At 40.7% G+C, this 22,935-nt stretch overlaps 1 protein-coding gene and 1 pseudogene across 6 annotated transcripts in view; one reads left to right on the top strand and one right to left on the bottom strand.

Annotated features, from left to right (window-relative positions):
* MAGI1 (membrane associated guanylate kinase, WW and PDZ domain containing 1) overlaps positions 1-22,935 on the bottom strand; it is a 900,270-nt gene that overhangs the window by 837,700 nt on the left and 39,635 nt on the right. The gene's annotated exons all lie outside the window — the stretch shown is intronic.
* LOC102810842 lies at positions 16,573-17,089 on the top strand (annotated as a pseudogene).

The following is a 22,935-nucleotide window of genomic DNA, read 5'->3' on the forward strand; positions in this document are numbered from 1 at the left end:
ATAGGGTTTTCACCGACTGGTCCCTGGTTCATGGCAACCCCATGCACAATGGTAAAGACACTGTCTGGTTCTGCACCATTCACATGGTGTTTTCATTCAGACCTTTGTGATCCATAGGGTTTTCACTGACTGGTTTCTGGAAACAGATTGCCAGGCTGTTCTTCCTAGTCCGTCTCTGTCTACAAATTCTGCTAAAACTTGTTTAGCATCACAGCAATATCCATGCTTCCATTAACCGTGAGGGAGTGACTATGTATGAGGTGCATTGGCTAGGACTTGAATCTGGTTCTCTCCTACCAAAGGTAAGATCCCTACCACTGAGCCACCATAGCTCACTTAGCACACACAGCATCAAATGATGTCATCTCCAACACACACTCTCAATTTCCTGTAAGACTGGAAAGAAACCTGCTGGGTCCTCAAGTTAGTTAGGATATACAAGGTTATTTAATGTTCCATTTATAGGCTGCCTCTTGCATTGCCTTCAACAGACTGTACTCCTAGGAAACAGTTTTGGTTGTCGGAGTACTTTTGTATACACTTTATCTTGATGCCCGGGGTCTAGCAACAATCTTCTTCACTTTCACAGGCTTGCAAAAGTTTATACATGATCCAAACCACTAAAAGCTCTACCAACTTACGCAAACACAACAGCTCAGATTTGCCAAGATTCACAAAACAATAGCAATATCATACTAGAGAAAGAATGACTGTCTCAAAGAACTCAACAGATAGGAAAATTTTAACAATACATGACTAAATTTCACCAGGTCATGTTCTAACACATCACCCAGTCCAATATCTGAAACTATACCTTGGTCAACTATTGGCTTCTATGTTTACTATCATTTCCCTCTACCCCTCACCCCCACCAAGAACGTAAGATCCATGAGGGCAAGGACTTTATCATAGTGTCTTCAGTCTCAAAATACATGGCAAATAGTAGGTGTGGTAGATTAGATTATTCTGTTGTGTTTTGTCTTGTTTAGCAAATATTCACTTGCTCTGTGACTCTCAGCCTCCATGGGCATATGCTTCATTTACTTGTTTTGGCCAATGGATGTGAGTCAAAATGACAGTGTGTCACTTTAGTTCCAAGACTAGGCTTGTTAAAGAATTATCATCTGTTTCTGCTTGCCTCTCCTAGAGCTTCGAAAAGAACTCGCCCCAGACAGCCACTGCCTTTCCACATTTTGATGAATGAGAAAGAACAAAGGTCCCCAAGCCAACCCTAAGATTGTGACCATGAGAATGTTCTTCTTGTTGTCAAGTGCCATCAAGTCAATTCCGACCCATAGCGACCCTGTATAGGGTTTCCAAGGAGCAGCTGCTGAGATTGAACCACCGACCTTACAGTTCAAACTGCTTTGCAGTCTGGCACCATTAACCCACAGCGCCATAGGTCACGATTAATTTCAAAGTTTGAGGGGACTTTGCTATAGGGCATCCTTATGACACAAGATGACAGATGCAACAAGGGGAAAATGTACTACAGTTAAAACTTCCTAAAATCCACTAATTGTGATCATTCTGCAGCACATCCAGTATGAAGCATAGTTTCTGCTTTGGAATGTCTTTGTGTAACAAAATGTTATTGTTGTTGTTATTAAGTGCTGTTGAGTCAGTTCCGACCCATAGCGACCCTATACAGGGTTTCCGAGGGTGTAAATCTTTACGGGAGTAGAAAGCCTCATCTTAATCCTGCGGAGCGGCTGGTAGTTTCGAACCGCGGACCTTAAGGTTCACAGCCCGACAAAATACACATACTTAAAAACTGAGATTTAAGAAACCAAGAGTGGTCTAATAGGCCTTCCTTATTTAAGGCAGAACCAAAAGATAAAATGACCACTTTTCCTATTTGTAGACTGTACTCTCAACAATTTGATGTTCTCCCTGATATCCCTCCTATGTCCTTCCCTAAAACGCTGGTGAAAATGTCAAGCTCCTAAGATACCAATTTTTATAGGATAGTATTCTTTTCATCTAGTGCAAAAAGCTTTGAAGCTCATAAAATTAAGGCTATAAACTTTTAACAGAGAACGTTTCATAGGGTTACTGTTGATGTATTTCCATTACTTGAAACATTTAATGGAAGCGGTTTTACATAGTTACATATTGTATTTACAATTATTTCATTTCTCAACAGAGAACAGAATCACATCTAAATGGGGCAAACCCATATGCTGTATTTTATAAGTACCTTTTCATTCCGACCTTAATCATTCTGAAGACAATGGTTATAAAAGGATCCCTTCTCAATGATATCCCCTCTTTTGTGGAGAGTAGACAAACAGACAGGTGGTTGTTAAATACCGGGATTCTGACTCATGGGGACCCTTGAGTTAAAAAGAGAATAAAATGAGACCCTATCCAGAGAAGCAACGACACCAGAGATGGAGGCAGAGATGAGGACATAGAGCGATACAACCGCTGAGGACTCTAGACTCATGGAAAAGAGAAAGACTATGTGCTGGAAGCCAAGAGGCAGGCTTGCAGAACGTGTCCTTGGGTTGTTTAAATAATTATATATTCCTGAGTGTTTCTGTATACACCCCTCTCCACCTCCAAAATAAATAAATACATAAAGCCAGAGGGAATATAAGCAAATACTGTTGAAGGATGATGCTTGGAGGGGATTGTAATCATTGCAATGAAATGATGAGTATAAATCCAAAGTTCTCCCATGTAAACTATCACTCCATTCACAATAAAAACTTAAAGAGAGAAAATGAAAGCCCAATAGGCAAGAACACTTAGTTTAAAAACCCTGGGCAGGGTTTCTGAGGTTATGATCTTTATGGCAGTAGAAAGCCTCATCTTTCTCCCACGGATAGGCTGGTGGGTTGGAACCAACAACCTAGTGGTCCGCACTCCAGTGCTTATCCTCTAAAGTCACCACACTTCCCAGATGGGGTTAGGCCCAATAAAATCTGAGGCCCATGTGTCTTCCCCATCCAGGCTATTTATTAAGAATAAATGAGGTCTCATGAAGGACCCTATGGAGAACCAAAACTAAAAGCACCCAATGGTGATAGAAAAGATGAAAAGTGTTGCATATTGGAGTGTTACAACACAGTAAAAGAACTGAGAACTGTGTTTAACCCCAAGCCTCCTATGGTAAAGTGGAGGGTCAGCAAATAAAAAGTGGAAGACCACCCCCCCCCCAACGAGATGGGTTGACATTGTGGCAACAGCACAGGGCTGGGCAGTGTCTTGTTCTGTTACAGATAAAGCATATGTTATACATAGAACATATGTTATACATAGAACATACAATGAACCTGTTATACACTGAACATGTTATGCATTGAACATATGTTATACATAGAACATGTTACACATAGAACATATGTAATGCATAGAAAATACACTGAACCTGTTATACATCGAACGTGTTATGCACTGAACATATGTTATACATAGAACACACATAGAACATAGAGCATCGCTATGAGTCAGAGCTGACTCGATGGCCTCTAACAACAAGCACAAGAGCTCCTCTAGTAAGGTAGGACTCAGTACACATGACTAAACATTTATTGTCTGCTCAACAGAGAATGAGCTAAATGAGCTAAACCTTCCATATCAGGCTTTTACTATTAAATAAGGCCAAATTAGCTGTCATCTGCCCTTGAGTCATTTACAACTCTTGGTGACGTCCTGTGTATCCAAGTAGCACTATGCTCCATAGGGTGTCCAGTAGCTAATATTTTGCAAGTAGATCACCAAGCCTATCTCCCAAGGTGTCTCTGGGTGCACACAAACCACAAGCCTTTCAGTTAGCAGCCAAGAATGTTCAATAAGGACAGCAGGCATGCAGTCTCTCAGTCTATCAACTTTTACAGAGAATCCATAACATGCCAAGCTAGTCTAAGGTGATGTTGTTGTTGTTAAGTGCCGTCGAGTCGGTTCCGACCCATAGCGACCCTGTACAGGGTTTCCGAGGGTGTAAATCCTTACGGGAGTAGAAAGCTTCATCTTTCCCCCGCGGAGCGGCTGGTAGTTTCGAATCGCTGACCTTAAGGTTCGCAGCCCGATTCGTAACCACTACGCTACCAGAGCTCCTTGATCCACATGTATTATTTCAGTTAATCATCATAATGATCAACCCAGACAGTGATGAGGAAATTAAGGCACACAGTTGTAGGCAGCATATATTTAGACTGAATAGATACCATGTTTTGGTGCTATAAATAAAGAAATGAAGATAGAATTATTTTCCTCAAAGGACCGACTGTTTCATGGAGGAGACAAAGTACATTTTGAGACAATAACTGTCTTAGTAAGAACTAAGGCAGACACAAGTACAGGGCACTCAGAGGAAACTTCTAAACTGGTGTTGGGGGATGAAGGCTTCCAACCTAAAAGGATAAACAGGTTGGTTTGACTGAGAATGGTGAGGTAAATGAACTACCTCAATGGGGCTTTCAAAATTTAAATTCTGAAACACACTTAGGTTAGTTTAATAAAAATCACTACAGTTCTCATGCATTAGACATTGTGCTAAGCACTGATCAAGCATGAACTCTCTTAATCCACACAACTGAAGCTGTTGTTACTGTTGTTAAGTGTAGCCAAGGAGAGGTTGATGGCTTTGAACTATTAATTTGATGGTTAGCAATCCAGTGCTGATCCTACACCTTCACACTATGAAATAAATCCTATAATTATCCCTATTTTACGGGCACGGGGGGTGTCTTGAGGTTCAGAGAAGTTACAGAACAATGCTCAAAGTCATGTGGTGAGTAAGTGGTCAAACTGCAGACACTTACACATGGCTGCCTTAAAAATGGCTCCTATTGCTCTTCCAAATTTGATTCCTGCCTGGTTCTTAACAATGTGTCTGCCTAATTAAGAAGAAGCAACCTGGAAAACTCTGAACAACTGTGCCAATTTTCATAAAATAATTGCTTGCCCACTGACCAAGCTGTAAAAAGTCCTTGGAAAAAGATAGAAGGTGAAAGCTCAAAAGTTTACACAACAAAAAGCCATCCATAGGATGACCATCATGACCTGAGGCTTCCCCAACTTCGGTACTTGTTCCCAACAGCAAGCCCAGGTTTGATAAACCACTTCCTACCTCAGCTCTTAAGGAGCTCTGGTAGCGTAGTGGTTACGAATCGAGCTGCGAACCTTAAGGTCAGTGGTTCGAAACTACCAGCTGCACCACGGGAGAAAGATGAGGCTTTCTACTCCCGTAAAGATTTACACCCTCGGGGAAACCCTGTACAGGGTCGCTATGGGTCGGAACCGACTCGATGGCACTTAACAACAACAACAACCTCAGCTCTTATAAGCCCCAGTGCGCTCTGCAGCCATTGGACATGATATGCTGTCTGTATCACATAGAGCAGATCTCATCAACGAAAACAAATGCCAGTGCACAGAGATCTCTTGCCTGTACATCCATTCCCCTCAGACAAAACATGAACTTCAATATTCAGCTTAGAAATAAAGCATTTTAATTAGCATCTTTTTAAAAAACAGAGTTAAAGAAAAGAAAATATGTTTGCAGAGGGGGAGGCTAGAGTTTATCCAGGGCTAAAAGGAGGTAAATGAAATTCCTGTGTCTAGAACAGTGTCTGGCACACAGCAGGCCTGCAATAAATGTTTCTGGGCTGCATACACACAAGACTAAATTAATAACAAAATTTGAGTCTCAATTACCAATTATACTTTCTTCTCTCAATTGCATTCATTTATGTGTCAGATCCTCAACAAGACCTTCAAAGAGACAGACTGACACAACAAGACATCAATGGACTCAAGCATAACAGATGTGAGCATGGCACAGGGCAGAGTAGTGTGGCATTCGACTGTGCCTACGGTTACTATGAGTTGGAAAAGACTCGATGGCATCTAACAATAACATGTATCAGAGAACATTGAACCACCTGGAATTTCAAGACAGAGACTGAAGACTATGGTCCTCAACCACCCTTCAGAACTGGAAAGGAACTCACCCTCATGGTGCAATGTTCAGCCAAGCAGTGGGTAAGTTTATAGTGAGGTCAACACCACTAGCAAGGTATGCTCACCATGGAATGGTCAATCATTCAAAATCCAAAAGGCAATCGTTTCCTAAGGACAAAGTTAAGAAAGGATAGGAAGGTTGGTGGAATGCACAAAGGAACCATAGAGAGGAAGTGTGATAACTGCTGTTGTGTGGAAGGGATTGAAGTCATTGAGATGAAACAAAGGCTGTTTGTTGAATGTAAAATGGATGATATTGTCTGTAAACCTTCCCTCCATTCAGAAAAAAAGTTTTTAAAAAAACCCAAAGGAACAGAATAACAGATGCACTTGTTTGAAACCATCTTTGGAATATTAGATGTATGGCACTGGAAGAAAACTATTTCATCTAACATCTCAGGGCTCTGGCAAAAAGAAAAAACCCTCTGTGCTACATTAGTTCAGAAAAATCACTATGAACATACTCATGAAATGTTTCAAGTATATAAAAACACCGAATCTCTAAACGTTATTTCATTCTGACAGAATGATATGAAAAGAAATCACAGAAACTATGAGGGGTATTTTTCGTTTTTGGGTTTTTGTTTTTTTAATTGTAGACACTCAGGAGACATGTTGAAATAAGTTAAAATATTTTGAAATTGCTGAGGAAAAAAAAATTACTCCAAAGATATTCAGGAAGTCTCTAAGAATGCACACAAAGTCATTTGTAACAGAAACATGAAAAGGTCAGGGGGAGAAGATATGGCTTTTTTTTTTAATTTATTTTTAAATATACTGAGCATGGGCTCTTTTAGTTAATAACATATTTTTTATTTTTACATATAAAAAATGTCGTGTCGTTTATCAGCAGCATTTACAAGCTTTTAATTTAGAAAATGACTAGTATACAGCAATTAATCAAAATTCCTTTGCATATCCCAGGAGATCTTTCAGGCCAACCATCCTCATCTATACTAATGTATTTTTCAAAAGCAGTTTGCTCAACATGGGTGAGATTTTTTTCGGTGTTGTTGCTGTGTATCTCAATAGTTTGAGCTAGTAAAAAACTTAAGAGATCTCACTCTATTAAACGTCTGTATAATAAAGAAATCCCTAGTCACCTATTTTAAGCTCATGACATTTTGTTTCCTTTTAATACAAGTACTTAGAAGACAACAAACACTACAAGGCTTCATTTTAAGCATACAGCTTTTAAGCAGAAAGGGAAACCTCTTTTTATGACACTCTGAAGGGAGGTGGGAGAAAAAAGATATTTCTTTTTCTTAAATGATTTAATACTGAGACTTACCTGCACCATTGTTTAAAGTTGCTGATTGCTGTCAAGTCGGCTCAACTCACAGCAATTTTGTACAGGGTTTCCAAGGAGCGTCTGGTGAACTTGGACCACTGACTTTAAGGCTCAAACTGACCTTGCAGTCCAGCACATTAACCCATAGCGCCATAGCAAGACTCCATTTTTTAATGTAGTGCTTCTTAATCATTGCACTTCAAAGTCAGCATTCCCAGATATTTTCAGATCAAGTGTCATGGGAAGGGTCATTTGACCAGTTAGGTAAATTGCATCTAATGATTACCACTATTAGGATATTAGGACTGGGTTGGAATTAACAACAGCACACACACATACATATACACACATGCAAGCAAATAAAATCTGCAGATTATTAGGTCTATATTAATATATATATGTAGGCATATCTGCTCTGACCATATGAAAGAGAATGAAACAACAAATTTGATATTTGAAGGCTGTGATGAATAACAGGATAGTGGGTGCTAAACTACATGATCCTTTTCCACCTTGCCCAGTAAAGTCACTGCAGCCTGAGAAGCTCTCATCCAAACTCCTGCTTCCTTCTAGTCCCTCTTCGTTCTCATTGGCTAGTCCCCTCCCAACAATGCAAGAGACAAGGAAGCATTCTAACCAAGACAATCTAGCCAAAGTGTAATGGAAAGTATACATTCATCTTGCTGGTTCATACGTTTAAAAGATGGGAGGCATGAAGAACTATTACACGGCAGAACAGGAAACTCTAATGTCATGTTATATGTTTCACTCATGCACAAACACAATTTATTTAATGACTATACCAAAGAAAGGACTATACAGTAAAACCTGCAAAAACATTAACAAGTGTAAGGTGGAAAACAGTCAGGAGGACAACTCAAATATTTTCCAGTAAAATAAGCACTAGAAAAGTGCTAAGACTGTATCCATCCCACCCAAGGTGAAAAGTTTGTGAGACCCAAAAGCAATCCCACTGAGTTTCTGTAAATAAAGATAATAAGTGATGTGTGTGACCTCCCCAGTTCCTTCTAGCCCCTAGACACTTCACCAGAAAAGATTCCAACAAACTGCCATCAAATCTACTGTAGAAAAGCCATCATAGGTTTGAAGGAAGACAGTAACTCAAAACCAGAAACACAAAGGGTCCTAAAGAAGTAAATAGATCACATGCTTTCAAGTTCTAAGTTAGCTAACAGCTTTAACTTTTTTAAGGCTAAGCTGGTAACTGCTTGAAGCCAATTCTCACTTATTTGTTTATTTTCCTAATCTTACTTATTTTACTGTTGTTGAGAATATACACAATAGAACACAAACCAATTCAATTTTTCTACACGCACAATCCAACGGCATTGCTCTCTGGGTTGTGAAACCATTCTCAGCCTCCTTTTCCATGTTGCTTCTCCCCCACTGACATAAACTCAGTGTCTCCTAGGTTTCCTATCAATCTTTTCCAGTTATTGTTCTAATTGGATCCCATATAGTTCTTCATAGATCATAATGCTCAAGGCAAACGATGTGTTTTTAAAAATGGATTAAATAGCAGTAAAAGGTAAATTTTTCACAAATAATCCAACTCCATTCCCTAGTGTGGCTCTGTAAGTAAGATAAGCAGTGGACTGCAATCCACAAGGTCAGTGATTCAAACCCACCAGCTGCTCCTGGGAACACTATGAGTCGGAACCAACTCAACAGCAATTAACAACATCCCTTTCTTAAATGCTAACAATGCTACTTCCTTTGAATGTTTCACCAGTCTTTCTCTTTACAGTTATTAATCTTCCAAAACAAACCATTCCAAAAGTTCATGGTATAAAAAAACCATTTTATTATGCTGACAGCTTCTATGGTTCAGAAAGAACACAGTGGGCATGGTTTAACTGTGTTCCACAGTGCCTGGTGGTTTAACCAGGGATAACTTGATATTTGGGGTCTAGAAGATATGGAGGCATCTTCACGTACCTGTCCTCTCCATGTAGTCTCTCTACACGGGCTAGCTTGGGCTTACCAAAATATGGTGGCTGGGTTACAAAAGCAAATAAGTCTCCCAAGAGAGCAAAGTAAAAGTGCTGAGAATATTTATAGTCTAGCCTCAAAAGTCAAAAATCACTTCTGGTATACTCTGTTGGTAAGACAGTCATACAAAAGTCATCGCAGGTTCAAGAGGAGGGGAAATAGACCCCCTCCCCCCATCCCACCCCTCTATAGGAGAAGAGTCATGTTCTAAGATGTGCCATTTGGGATGGGAGGTATTTTAGTACCCATCTCTGAAAAACACAACCTACCACAGTTACAGAAGAATCATACCAACATGGCAAGTCCAAAAAAATTCAGGATTCAGGCATCCTTAACCATTGCTGATTTCAAGCAAACACTTTGCTAAGTATAAAATCACAGCCAAGATCTACAAAGATTGGAATTTTAACCACAGAAGCCCACCAAGTTTGCCTTTGAAGCCATGATTACAAACACTCGCGCTGGTAACAATTAAAAGGGTCCTCGACATATAGTAGATACTTTTCTGTTTTATTGGCGCTTGGCTGCTTCTGTCCTCCATGGACATTTGATTTAAATGTATAAGGTAGTAAAACATCTGCTGAGGTTCAATCTCAAAGTTCAGATGGCATTACAATGAAATCTATGAAACTATGAATTCATCATGCTAAAGAGCTGTTTTTGGGTTGTTGTTTTTTTTTTTAATGAAACACATACAGCAACTGTTTATGAAGCAGCTCCAAATTCAAAGCCGTGGGTTCGGTTTAATTTGGAGCCGATGTAACCCACACATCTTAGGGCAAGTTGCCAATGCAGCCCTCAGTCTTCAGCAATGCAGATTCCCAAAGAAGTCCTGCTCTCAGGGATGAGGGGGAGACAGAGGACATGATCAGTACAGAGTATCCCATACCTTGATTTTCAGCAGGGTTTTTATTCCCAGTTCTTAAATCAAAACGTCATTCTCCAGTCTCTTGCTCTGTTTTAGGGTGTAACAAGCTTCTAGTTACATCACTAATGAGGACCACAATGGTCCTCAGGTTTAGGTGACTACCATACATGTATCAGTGATACCCAGTTATTTACTATTCACAGTTTATTTTCCTCTCCTTACCTAAGAAAATCTTTGGCATTTCCCACTCAGCACTGGAGTCCTGGTGTGGCGCTGTGTGTTAATGAACCATACTGCAAAGCCATTTGAATTACAAGGTCAGCAATTCAAGCTCATCAGCTGCTCCTCTGAAACCCTATACAGGGTCACTATGGGTTGGAAGGAGCTCTGGTAGCATAGTGGTTATGAATGGGGCTGTGAACCTCAGAGTCAGCTATTTGAAACTACCAGCTGTTCCAAGGGAAAAAGATGAGGCTTTCTGCTCCTGTAAAGATTTACAGCCTCAGAAACCCTATACAGGGTCACTGTGAGTTGGAACGCACTCCATGGCACACTACCACCATGGGTGGGAACCAACTCAACAGCACTTCACAGCAACAACTCAGCACTACCTCCCCATCCCTGAATACCCTAACTCTTATCCCTTGAGTCTTGCTACACATGTTGAGCTTATCAGTTAAGTGTGAATGGATAGGGAGAAAAGGGGAGAGGAAGGAGGTAAGAAAATAGCACTTAAAGGAGAAAAAAAAGGAGGAAAGAAGAGGTGAAGGGTGTGGTGCATCAGGGAGAGACTTGGTGGTGCACAACAAATATACCATGAAAATATACTCAAAGCATCTACCATGTACAGGGATTTGGAATAAGTTAAAACACAAAAAAGAACTTCAGCCAGTGTAGCAGAAGAACCTAAGTTCTTTAAAATGTTCTTTAAGAGCTACAAGGCTGGCATCACCTCTACCATTGGCTCCTGGGCTGTATTTCTTTGAATGAGATATTTCTGGAAGAGTTGATCACTTAGGATCATTACATTTACTTGAGTCACACACAGCTGGTAATATAAGGCTTACAGAGGTTAATAACTTGTAAAGTGACAACACAGTTCTTTCTGTCATTACAGTCTGTGACTTTTATCACTATACTGCAAATCAAACAAAAGAAAACCAAACACACTGCGATGAAGTCAATTTTGTTTCGCGCCAACCCCAGATTACGGAGTCCAACTGCCACATAAGACTTCTGAGATTCCAGTCTTTACAGGAGCACATCGGCAGAGCTGCTGGTGAGTTCACACTGCCAACCTTGCAGGTAACAGCTGAGTGTGTTTCATCATTGCACAACCAAGACTCACTGACTCACTCTCTCTCTCTCTCCATACATATGTATGGATATATACACAAACACTCACACATATCTCTATATACATTGTTGTTGTTGAGTGCCATCAAGTTCGTTCCGACCCACAGCGGCCCTGTATAGGGTTTGCAAGGAGTGGCTGGTGAGTTTCAAATGCCAATCCCGTGGTTCAAACTGACCTTTCAGTTGGGTGTTTAGCCTACAGTGACACACCACCAGGATATATATACACACATACACACCAGGGCTTTAAAAAGCTTGTGGTAAAATGTAATGAACAGATAATGGAATTTTTTTACTTCCAGGGCAAAATGGCAGAATAGGCAGGTGTCCTTGGTTGACTCTACAACAAAGACCTGGGAGACCAAGTGAAACAGACACCGATGGTGACCCTGGAATCCTGTGCTTCAGAGGATACAGAGAAGTGGACTGACTGAGAACTGGGAGAGGAAACTGACCGGAAGCAAGAAAAGAGAGAGAGGGTAGGCAGTTGGCTGGCCTGGCACAGTAAGGCCACCTTGAGCTTTTGGGGCAGCTGTCAATTCACACAGCAATTAGCACATCAGCCCAGAGGCTGGCGCAGGAAAGTACTGGAGGCTGGTGGTGAGGGGGTATGGTTTTCCCATGTTCCCAGAACCCTCTGGTAGTCAAGGCCATGGCCAGACGCTGCCCTCCCCCTCCTCCTATGCAGCCTCTGCTCTGCCTGGGATCAGGCGTACCACCCTACGTCTAGAGGCTCATAAATCTTGCCTCATTAGATCTCTTATTACTGTTGTGTGTTTGGTAAGACAGCAATCATGCCCATACAGCCCAGTCATATCCGTGCCGCCTTCACATCCATCCACTATGCAAATGTGACTCTACTCACCTCTGTACCACTGACCAATCATAATTATTAGTCAATGATAATTACACAAACATCAAACAGACAACTGTGTATACACCTCGTCTCTATCACACCCAAGGAGAAACAGGTGTTGAGTTACCTAAGAACACACCAGCATGCAATCAATCATCAATTAAATATAAAGACAATGGCACCACAATGTCTCAGAGACAACAGACACTTTCAACTAACATGAAGATGCAAGAAGGTAACTCAAACAAGTTACCAAATTAACACTTGTAATCAGAAATAATCAGAAAATATAATACCAGAAATGGTATTGGAACTACCAGATAAGGAACTCAAAAGAATGGTATTTAGGTACCTTCAATGGATTGAAAGATTTATCGAGACAGCTGCAGATAAATGTAAGGAGAACACAGAAAATATATATAGAGAGAGAAATTCAGGAAAACATTACAAGAACAAACTGAAAAAACAAATAAGTAATTAGAAGCCATACAAAAACAGCAAATAAAAATCCAGAAGACTAAAACTATGATTTCACAGATACATAATTCATTGAAAGGGCAAAGGCTCAGAACCAAGTCAACGGAAAGCTGGAATAGTGAGCTTGAAGACAAATTTCTCAAAATTCATTTGCTAGAGGACCAGCCAAAAAAAAAGAACAAAAAATCGGAAAAAAGCCTAAGAATTGTGTGGAACACTATCAAGGAGGTTGTGTCATTGGAATTCCAGGACAGGTAGAGACAATAATAATAATAATAATAATAATAATAAAAGAAACCACAGAGAAAACTGTCCAAGAAAACTCTCCTAACATTATGTAAGATCAGAAGATATGCATTCAAGCAGCTGAAGGAACCACTAACAGTACACACACACACAGAGAGAGAGAGAGAGAAAGAGAGAAAGAGAGAGACAAAGAATAAGTGTAAATGTCCCTGGCTAACACTCAACTACCAGTCAAACAGCCGGTGGTTCCAACTCACCCAGAGGCATCATGGAAGACAAGCCTGAAGATCTTGCCAGAAGGTCATGGCCTAGACAACCCTATGCTGTTTTTAAGTGTAGCGGAGTCAGTTCCGACTCATAGAGACCCTGTAGAGGGTTTCCAAGGAGTGGCTGGTGAGTTTGAAAAGTCAACCTTGGGGTTCAAAGCAACTTGTGGTCCACTGCAGTATTCCATAGTGCCACACCAGGACTCCAGAAAATGGAGACGATCTATTCTACACAAATAGAGGTGTTATCCACTAGACAACAACAGTATCTATACAAGGGAGGTTCATAAAGTTCATGGAAGAATTCCATTATCTTTCAATTCCATTTTTCCACAAACTTTTTGAAGCTCACTCTTACATGCCTATGACAAACTTGTGGTTGTGTGTCCTGGAGTCTATTTTGACTCAGAGCGACCCTGTATAGAGAGTTTCCAAGGCTGTAAAGCTTTATGGGAACAGAAAGCTTCACCTTTCTCCCTTGGAGGGGGCTGGTAGATTCAAACTACTGACCTTGCAGTTTGCAACCCAATCCGTAATCCTCTAAGTTACCAGAGTACCTTAAGACAAACTAGAATGTTTTCTTTTCAGCAAATGCTAAACTCTATGCAATGCTGAAGCAAAGCCTTTTTTATCATTTTAAAGACTAACCACCTTCTCAAAGGAAGCTTCTAAGGCTGTGACATTATAATGTGGTTTAAAAATGAACAAGACATAAAAACATCTGAACACACAGACACATTAAATAGCGCTACTGGGGAATAAGTTTTATTTTGGTTTTGTTTTCAGCTTAGCAGTCTTTAACCAGATGGACTGACACCGTGGATATAACCTTCGGTTCAAACACGGCAACAATGGTGAGGATGGTGCAGGACCAGACAATGTTTTGTTCTGTTGTGCATAGGGTTGCTATGAACTGGAACTGACCCAATGGCATCTAACAACAGCACCATATGATCTTATCTTAAAAGAGCAGGCATAAAAATAAAAAAAATTAAAATAGAGCAGGCATTTCATGTAAATAAACTACTGAAACTAAGCCAAGGGCAGGTTCCACTAGAATCGCAGAGTATTTCCACAGTGCCCAAGGTTGCCATGATACAACTTTTATCAGTTTTATCTGGTTATCTTTTTGAAGCCCCAGGTCAGTTATCCTGGTGTTCCCATCTCCCCAATGAAATGCGGTGTCTTTTCTTGTTTGATCAATTAACAGGAAAAAAATGCAAGCTACAAATAAGAGCCTGAGAAAAACAAACCCCAGAGAAACAGGGCAGCACACTCCAAACCTAAGTGGTACCTGAGAAATAAGGCTCTGACTAAAAGTCCTCTGGCGCATCCCATCCCAACTGCAGGGCAGAGGAGGAAGCGAGCAAAAGGAAACTCAAGCGCATAAATGTGTCAAGACACGGGAAATGGTGCAAAATACTGAAGAGAGATTCCTTAATTGAATCCTAAGCAGCTGCTGTCACTAAAGACTGGCAATGGTGGAGGTGTTGCTTGGAGGAAACATTTCAAGACCATTTATCAAGGACTCTGGGACACTACTATGGATGGGTTTGATATAAATGAGAAAATAAACTGCAGACAAGAAGGAAAATAAGAAACTCCTAAATGTAACAAGGTACAACACTGTAAACAGAAACCATCCCATTCTATTTGCCACACTTTTCTCAGGGGCAGAGGAGATGAAAGGCACAAAACAGCAAAGAGCAGGGGTTGTTGAATATGCCTGCTATACCTGCTCCACAAACTGTGGTCTTAGGACCAGCACGGCCATCTCCCAGGAAAGCTGCCCCACCAGCAACAGAATCTGCATTTGAACACGATCCCTGGGTGACTCACTTGCACATTCAAGTGGCAGGCTTAATGTGCTGGATCCTACCCCATCTGATGGACACAGAGATGTTTCATCTGGACTTCATGTCTTCCTTCATTTAGGCCCCAAACCGAGGGCCCACTACATACAGGCACTCAGGACACAGTGGTGAGTGAACAACAGTGACGCTCACAAGCCTGCCTAGATAGCCACATGACCACATAACCTAGACAGCCCATCTTCCAGCACTCTATCATACAATAATATTTTGTTGGGACCCCTAAGGTTTTCACGGGCTAATTTTCAGATGAAGACAGTCAAGCCTGTCTTCCTCATCTGTCTGAGTCTAGAATCTCTGCTGAAATTTCTCCAACATGGGTCACCCTGTGGAAGTGTAAAATACTGGTGGTAAAAGTCACCACACTAGGACAAACTGACAGAGGGCAATACAAGGGAATGGTGGTGGTGGTTGTGTACTGTGGAGTCGATTCGGACTCACAGTGACCCTGTGCAGGGTTTCCGAGGCTGTAAATCTTTATGGGAGCAGAAAGCCTCATCTTTCTCCCGCGGGAACAGGTGGTAGTTTTGAACTGCTGACCTTGAAGTTAGCAGCCCAATTCATAACCACTATGCCACCAGACACTAAAACAAACTGTTGTTGTTAAGTGCCCTCAAGTCATTTCCAGACCATAGGAAACCTGTATAGGGTTTCCAATCAGCGGCTGGTGAGTGTGACCTGTCAAGCATGTGGTTAGCAGAACACTTCTTATCCTACAGCATCACACCAGGACCCTATAGAACAAACTAAGTCCTTGTTAATACTGAAGAAATAGCAAGAAATGCCCACATGTTAAAACAAAAGAAGAACATACCAACGGCTAGGAAAAGTAAAGCAAGACATAGCTGAATTCATGATCTGGCTCCAGAGAACACAGTTCTGTAGTGTTCTTGGTCACACATGAGTTTCTGAAGGGCAGCTGAGATTCCTGCCAGGCACTGCACACACCTCTCTGCAGACAAGCAAACTGTAGAAATTCATAACGACTCCACCAAGAAGTCCCCATAAGAGTTGTTAACCAGGACACAAAAGTATTCAGTTGAAATCCCCAAAGCAATTTTCAGGAGTTCTGACCTGGTTGGGGTAAACCTCAGTGCACTTCCTTTCTGTTACCTCAGTATTACTGAATTGAAAAACTGCTGCTTCTTGTTAGGAGGTTCATTTCATTTTCCATTACTCCCAACACCATATTCAAAGCACTGAGAATTGCAAGTAGAGTTATTTTGTAGTAGACTTCAGTTTCTTTACATCATTTCTATATTCAGTTTTTAAAAATTCTTTCATTACCCTACTCAGTTGTTTTGGGTTTGTTTTTTTTTTGTGTGTGTGTATGTTTTTTCCTTAACTAAATTAACATGGCTCAAAGGAACCACCCAGCTCCTGTGGAAGTCACACACAAGAACACGAGATTTCTTATTATACACAATCCAATCAATGTGATCTTAAATAAATGGACAGAGGAACTTAGGAAGTATGGAGCTACCACAATAGAAAGAATATGTGAAGCAAATTATGGCACGGCTCTTGTGGAAAAAGAAGGCATCTGTGTTCTTGATTGGCCTTTTGATGATGATATACTGCCATCCAACTATATTGTTGATCCCTGGTTAAGTCTTGTTCAAAATTAAACTTCATGAAGAACTTGGTTGTTTTACTGCTGTTCATTGTGTTGGAGGACTTGTGAGAGCTTCAGTACTTGTTGTCTTAATTGAAGGTGGAATGAAATATGAAGATGCTGTACAGTTGGTAAGACAAAAGCAGTATGAAGCTTTTAATAGCAAGTAATTTTTGTATTTGGAGAAGTATCATCCTAAAATGTGTCTACGCTTCAAAGACTCCAGTGGTCTTAGAAACATCTGTTGCATTCAGTAAAACAAATGCCTAATGGTATGTATTACTTTGGAAGTGAACTTGAGACAAGACCTAGTTTTTCATGCATATTTACCAACATGTTAGTTTGGTGAGCAAGTCTAATAAACCTTCCATAGGAATGCTGAAAGCACTTTTGCCAGGTTCCAAGCCTGACAGAATTGCAGCGTCTATGATTGGGTTACGATCAGTCTATCTAAACCCTTAGCAAAAGTTTCTTACTGCTCAGCATTTAAAACATGCTTATCATTTGTACCAAGTGACCTTTCCTGAAATAATGCAGTAGTGTTACAAGTCTTCAAATCTATTCCCATGCCAGAATATATAGGAAATTTATAATATATAAGAAATTTAGCAAGATTAGGGGGGAAAATACCTAGCAAATACTTGTATATTTTTAATATCATATAGAACTTTAGAATCCCAGAAACTATGAACATTAAACCTTTATGTGGTACATTCCTTCAGTCACTTCAAACACTGAGAGTAGGACCAATATGGTTATTTTCCTGCTCACATTGTGTGTATATCTCCCACATTACATCAGGTTTGCTCAACCAGTGATTTTTGTTGGATTTTTTTACCAAGTCTTAACAATGATAATTTTATGTCTATCCATCCATTTGATTTTGAAAAACCTATATTTGGTGTGATGCCGCAGGATAATGCACTGACTGCAAGGTCTGTTTGAACTGCAGGGTTGGTGGTTCAAACTCACCAGATGCTCCTTTGAAACCCTATACAGGGCTGACTATGAGTCAAAACAGACTCGACTGCACTCAACAACAGTGTACAAAAGCACATGTCTTTAATGTCCAAAAACAAACAACAGTTACTTTAATGTTTGCGCTTTGCGGTACAACTTAACAATTAGGGCCTGAATAAAGAATGGGAGGGGCACTATTAAATATTTTAAAGAAAATATTGTGCCTTTGTCTTGTGCAGAACCTATAGAATCTGCTCTTTAATTAAGTAATTATTTTTTAAGAGGTAGAGATGCCTTGCTATGATAGCAAAAACAATTCTTAATTGTACAATTTTGAAATTTTTATCATTTTTTTCTCATCAACTGGAAGTTATTTGTCAACTTATTTTTGTTTAAAGTATGATTTTTTTCCCCTTCTTTCCAACCTCTCACAACAACAACAATAAAGATACGGGTTTCTACTAATGAATTGAGCAGACTCAAATTTTTATATGCCTTTTGAACTGTGTACCTTAATAGTTAGATACTTGATTTTATTATGTAATTGATAAAACAGTGTGTTATGTTTGTTCACTCAATTATTATATTTATGCTGTCTGTATAAATAGAATAATTGTTATAGAATATATGGTTATAGTTCTGTGGCGGAAATAATTTGTCAGTGTTTGCCAGATTGTAGAAAGCTAGTTGTGAGAGTTTAATTATCTACCTACATAAATGATGAAATGTAAAAAAACAAAACAAAAACCTGGCTGCCACTGACTACCTGAACAAGGTAACGTCTCTTAATCTTTATTGTATTAACAGGTCATAATACTTAGTATGCAGTTATGAGAACTTCTTAGACACAACCAAACCTGAGAGAATGACTTGCTCATCCTGAGGACTCAGGCCATGGTCTGGAAGAAAACCAAGGTCAACTGGCCTAGCAATCCATAAAGTCAATGTTCTATGTAGCCTATCTTGTTGAGTAGTAACTAGGGTCGTCTTATAAGTTTGTGAGCAGCCATCTAAGGTGCAACTACTGATCTCTCCCTGTCTGGAGGAAAGAAGAGTACAGAAAACTGGAATCACACGGAAACATTAGTCCAATGAACTCATGGATCATGGCAATACACATCTCTAGGACCCTTAGATGAGAAAAAGAAGATGTGCCCAGCTATCACTACCAACTGTTCTAAAACAGGTCACATTTTTGTTTTTAAGTGCCATCAAGTCAGTTCTGATTCATAGCGACCCTCTATTGGGTTTCCAACGAGCAGCTGGTGGGTTTGAACTGCCAACCTTGTGGTTAGCAGCTGAGTGCTGATCCTGCAGCACCAAACCAGGAGTCCAGGATAGAGTAAGAGAAAAACGTGAAACAAAATTCAAAATCATTTTTTAAAATATGACTTGCTTAGTGGAACACCAGAGAGACTATGACCCCTTGTTACCCTTACTTCTAGAAATCAACTCATCTCCTTGGCTCAAGAGATAGGCCCAGAAGGGAAATAATAACACTAGGGGAGGTTCTCATACCTCAGAATAATCATCCACTTGAGATCAAAGGGGCAGCAATTACCCAAGGACAAAGTTCAGAAGAGTTAAGAAAGAGGAGGGTTTGGAAACAGGAAACACAGGGAGGAAGTGAGATACTGCATTATTGGTTGGTTGGTTCTGTACTGTGGAGTCGGTTCCGACTCATAGCGACCCTGTACAGGGTTTCCGAGACTGTAAATCTTTAGGGGAGCAGAAAGCCTCATCTTTCTCCCACGGAACAGCTGATAATTTCGAATTGCTGACCTTATGGTTACAGCCCAATTTGTAACCACTACACTACCAGAGTTCCTTATTGCAATGTAGGGATTACAATTAATGACATGAAACAAAAATGTGTGTGAACTGTTGGATGGAAAACTGACCAGCTCTGTCAACCACCCACTTCACTATAAAAAGTTAAAAATTATCTACTCACTGCCATCAAGTCAGTTCCGACTCATAATGACCCTACATATGGTTTCTGAAGCTGTGAATCTTTACAGAAGCAAAAAGCCTCATCTTACTCCTGTAGAGTGGCTGATGGATTTGAACTGCCAGACTTATGGTTAACAGTGTAGTGCTGATCCTACAGCACCACCAGGGATCCTTAAAAATTAATTTAAAAAAACAAAATTTTAAGGCCATAATACTGCCTACATCACAAGTTATGGTAAGGGGTAAACAATGTACGGTGGACAGCATCCTATGCATGGCACTTAACACATAATGTGCGTTCAAAACAAACTCCACTGAGCACTGTTGTTCTCAACCTACCCTCATGAACACATTCACTATTAAAGCTAAAATTAAAATTGCTTCTTTAATAAATTCTTTAATAAAAATTGATAAAAATATTCATGTTGTTGTTAAGTACCGTGGAGTCGGTTCCGACTCATAGTGACCCTGCACAGGGTTTCCGAGGCTGTAAATCTTTACAGGAGCAAAACGCCTCATCTTTCTCCTGCGGAGCCGCTGGTAGATTCGAACTGTTGACCCTGAGATTGGCAGCCAGACTCGTAACCACTACACTACCAGAGCTCCTTCATAATAGTGTAGGCCCAATGCCAAGCCTCACATATATTATTCTACTGAATCATCAAAATATCTTGATTGCATGCGTGCTGCTATCAACCCCATTTTACAGTGTAAACACAAACTCGAAAGAAGCCTCCTTGCTAGTCTTCAAGTCTCCCACATACGTAACTGTCCACAGAAATTGGGAGCTGCTGCAGCATGGGGCAGAGGTTTCATTTCACTGTGCATGGGGTTGAAGGCCAATTTGATGGCAACATCAACAATGGAGTCCTGGTGTGGTGCTGTGGGTTAATGCACCAGACAGCAAAGCCGTTTAAACTGCAAGGTCAGCGGTTCAAGCTCACCAACTGTTCCTTGGAAACCCTATACAGGGTGGCTATGGGTCAGAACCGACTCGACGGCATGTAACAACAATAACAACACATCTAGACATTCTTTGTTGTGGCAATTTACATATCCGCAACAGTCATATAGCACAAAAACTCAGATCTGGGAACTAGTAAAATGTGAGTTGAAGTAACCCTCCGTCTTACGCTGAGATGCTCAAAGATTCAGACAGCATTCTATACTCAACAGACCCTGGCATAATAAAGGTACTCAAGTTCCAGAGAGTAGGAGAATGAAGGAAGCTGCCCCTACAAGGATCCAACCCTTGTTCTAGGGGTAGAAAGAAGTAAATGGAAGATAAGACTGAAAACAACTATAAGAGGGAACTTCAAAATGTTCATGGAAAATAGTTTCAAAATACCGTAGAATTTTTTCATGAACTTTCTGAAGCCCCCTCCTATTTCCTTGGCTTTCAATAAAGTATAAATCTCCCACCCTGTGGCTTTTGAGAGCCCCCATGTGCTTCTATGGCGTTTTCAATGGCTGATTTTTCCAAAGTAGATGTCCAGGTGGCCAGGTCACCTGGAGTCCATCTTAGTGGATTCAGAGGTCTAATCTTTCATTTAGCAGCTCAGTATGTGAACCTTCTGCATTCACAAACACACATGCACACACGCTGACTCCTAATTAAGAGGCTTTTCTGGCTATACTCCAGCGACATTAGGAGGCTAGTTACCTGAAAATTCCTAAAGGCTACATTTTGGTAAAAGGTTAACGTCCTTTACGGAATGTCCTGTTTGGGATCCTTGGAGGAGTTGCATAATCCTCGTTTTATTTCAGCCATGAACTGAACTGCCTTTATTTTCAAATATTTTACACACCCATGGCCAACACCAAGTTAATGTTTACAAAACACCTTTGCCCTCAGGATTTCCAGGTGGTGAAAGCAGCACAGAATCAATATCCTGTGGTCTGTCTTATTGTAGAGCTCTCAGGAGTGTCCAGAATGCCAGGCAGGTGTAAGCAAAGGATCCTAACTTGAAAGCTTGCTTAGTGGAAGCTAAGTGTTAGCTGTGGTATTTAAATAGGAAAAGACCTAGGGAGTCAAGTGCTTCCCCAGGGACCTGGAGGGACACCAATTTGCTCAAAGTCACCACTGGCTGGGGAACATAGTAGAGGGCTACAGTTCAGACTTGTATTCCTGATGACTCACTTCAGACAAATGAGTTCACCTTTCCTTTCAGCAACTGGTGACAAGAGACAATTCCGCAAGCTTCAAGGGTGTCCCCATACTGAGTCAGACATTAATCCACTGTTAAAATGAACATGGCAGAGAACAAACAAGATGGTGGATCAAGTGGAAGTGCAGTAAAGCGTTCCATCAGCAACAACACAGAATACCCGACCAAGCAGGCTCAGGGAATGGTCCCAGAACTCTGAACCACATATAAAGGAATATTTAGAAGGTTGGAAGACTTACAGCTGGGGAATTTGTGGCAGAAGCAAGAAATCTATTGCTTTCTAGTCTGGGACGCTCAGCTGCTCCAGGCGCCGCCATCTTGGGTGAAACCAAGCGGGGAAAGGATCTGAGCAGCCACAGACGCCTGGCAGAACTGCAGAGATAAAGGTGTGAACATTCTTTTCTCTTGGTAGTTGTTCATTGGTCCCTTGCTGCCTGCGCAACTCCATTCAAGTGACTATAGGGGTGCCTGAGCTAGTGGGCGCCCCAGCCCCACCCTCGGAGGGTTCTACTACACATGCGCACAGATCTCCATGAAATTTAAAGAGAGAGTTTCCAATTAAAACCAAACGCCCACAGCCGGCCCTGAACTGTTTACAACTAGAAAAAAAGGCCTGAACAGAGATTGTGGAGTGGGACAAGCAGACAAAAAAGGAAATAAGCCAAAAATTAAATCTTAAGTTACGTCATAACAACCAACAGTGGCATCTTGAAATTTCTCAAGAAGAAGAGTGAAAAGGGAAGCCCATTTCCTGGTCACATCTACCTGGAGGCAATCAGAAAACATAAAATATACCAAAATACACAACCATCTAAGTATTAAGGCCACAGTTACCCTGAATATGCCCAAATAACAGAAGCAGATGACCACATCTGCACATGTCCAGGAACGAGATAAAGTGACTGAGGCAAATGAGCTGGAAGGAGACCTACACTCCATACTGAAAGATGGGCAGGCTTTGGAAATGCCTGAGTAGGAATTCAGAAAAATGATTATAAAATGTATCAAAACACTATACAATG

This window comes from Chrysochloris asiatica, unplaced genomic scaffold (assembly GCF_000296735.1).
Source record: "Chrysochloris asiatica unplaced genomic scaffold, ChrAsi1.0 scaffold00046, whole genome shotgun sequence".
Taxonomy (NCBI): Eukaryota; Metazoa; Chordata; class Mammalia; order Afrosoricida; family Chrysochloridae; genus Chrysochloris; species Chrysochloris asiatica.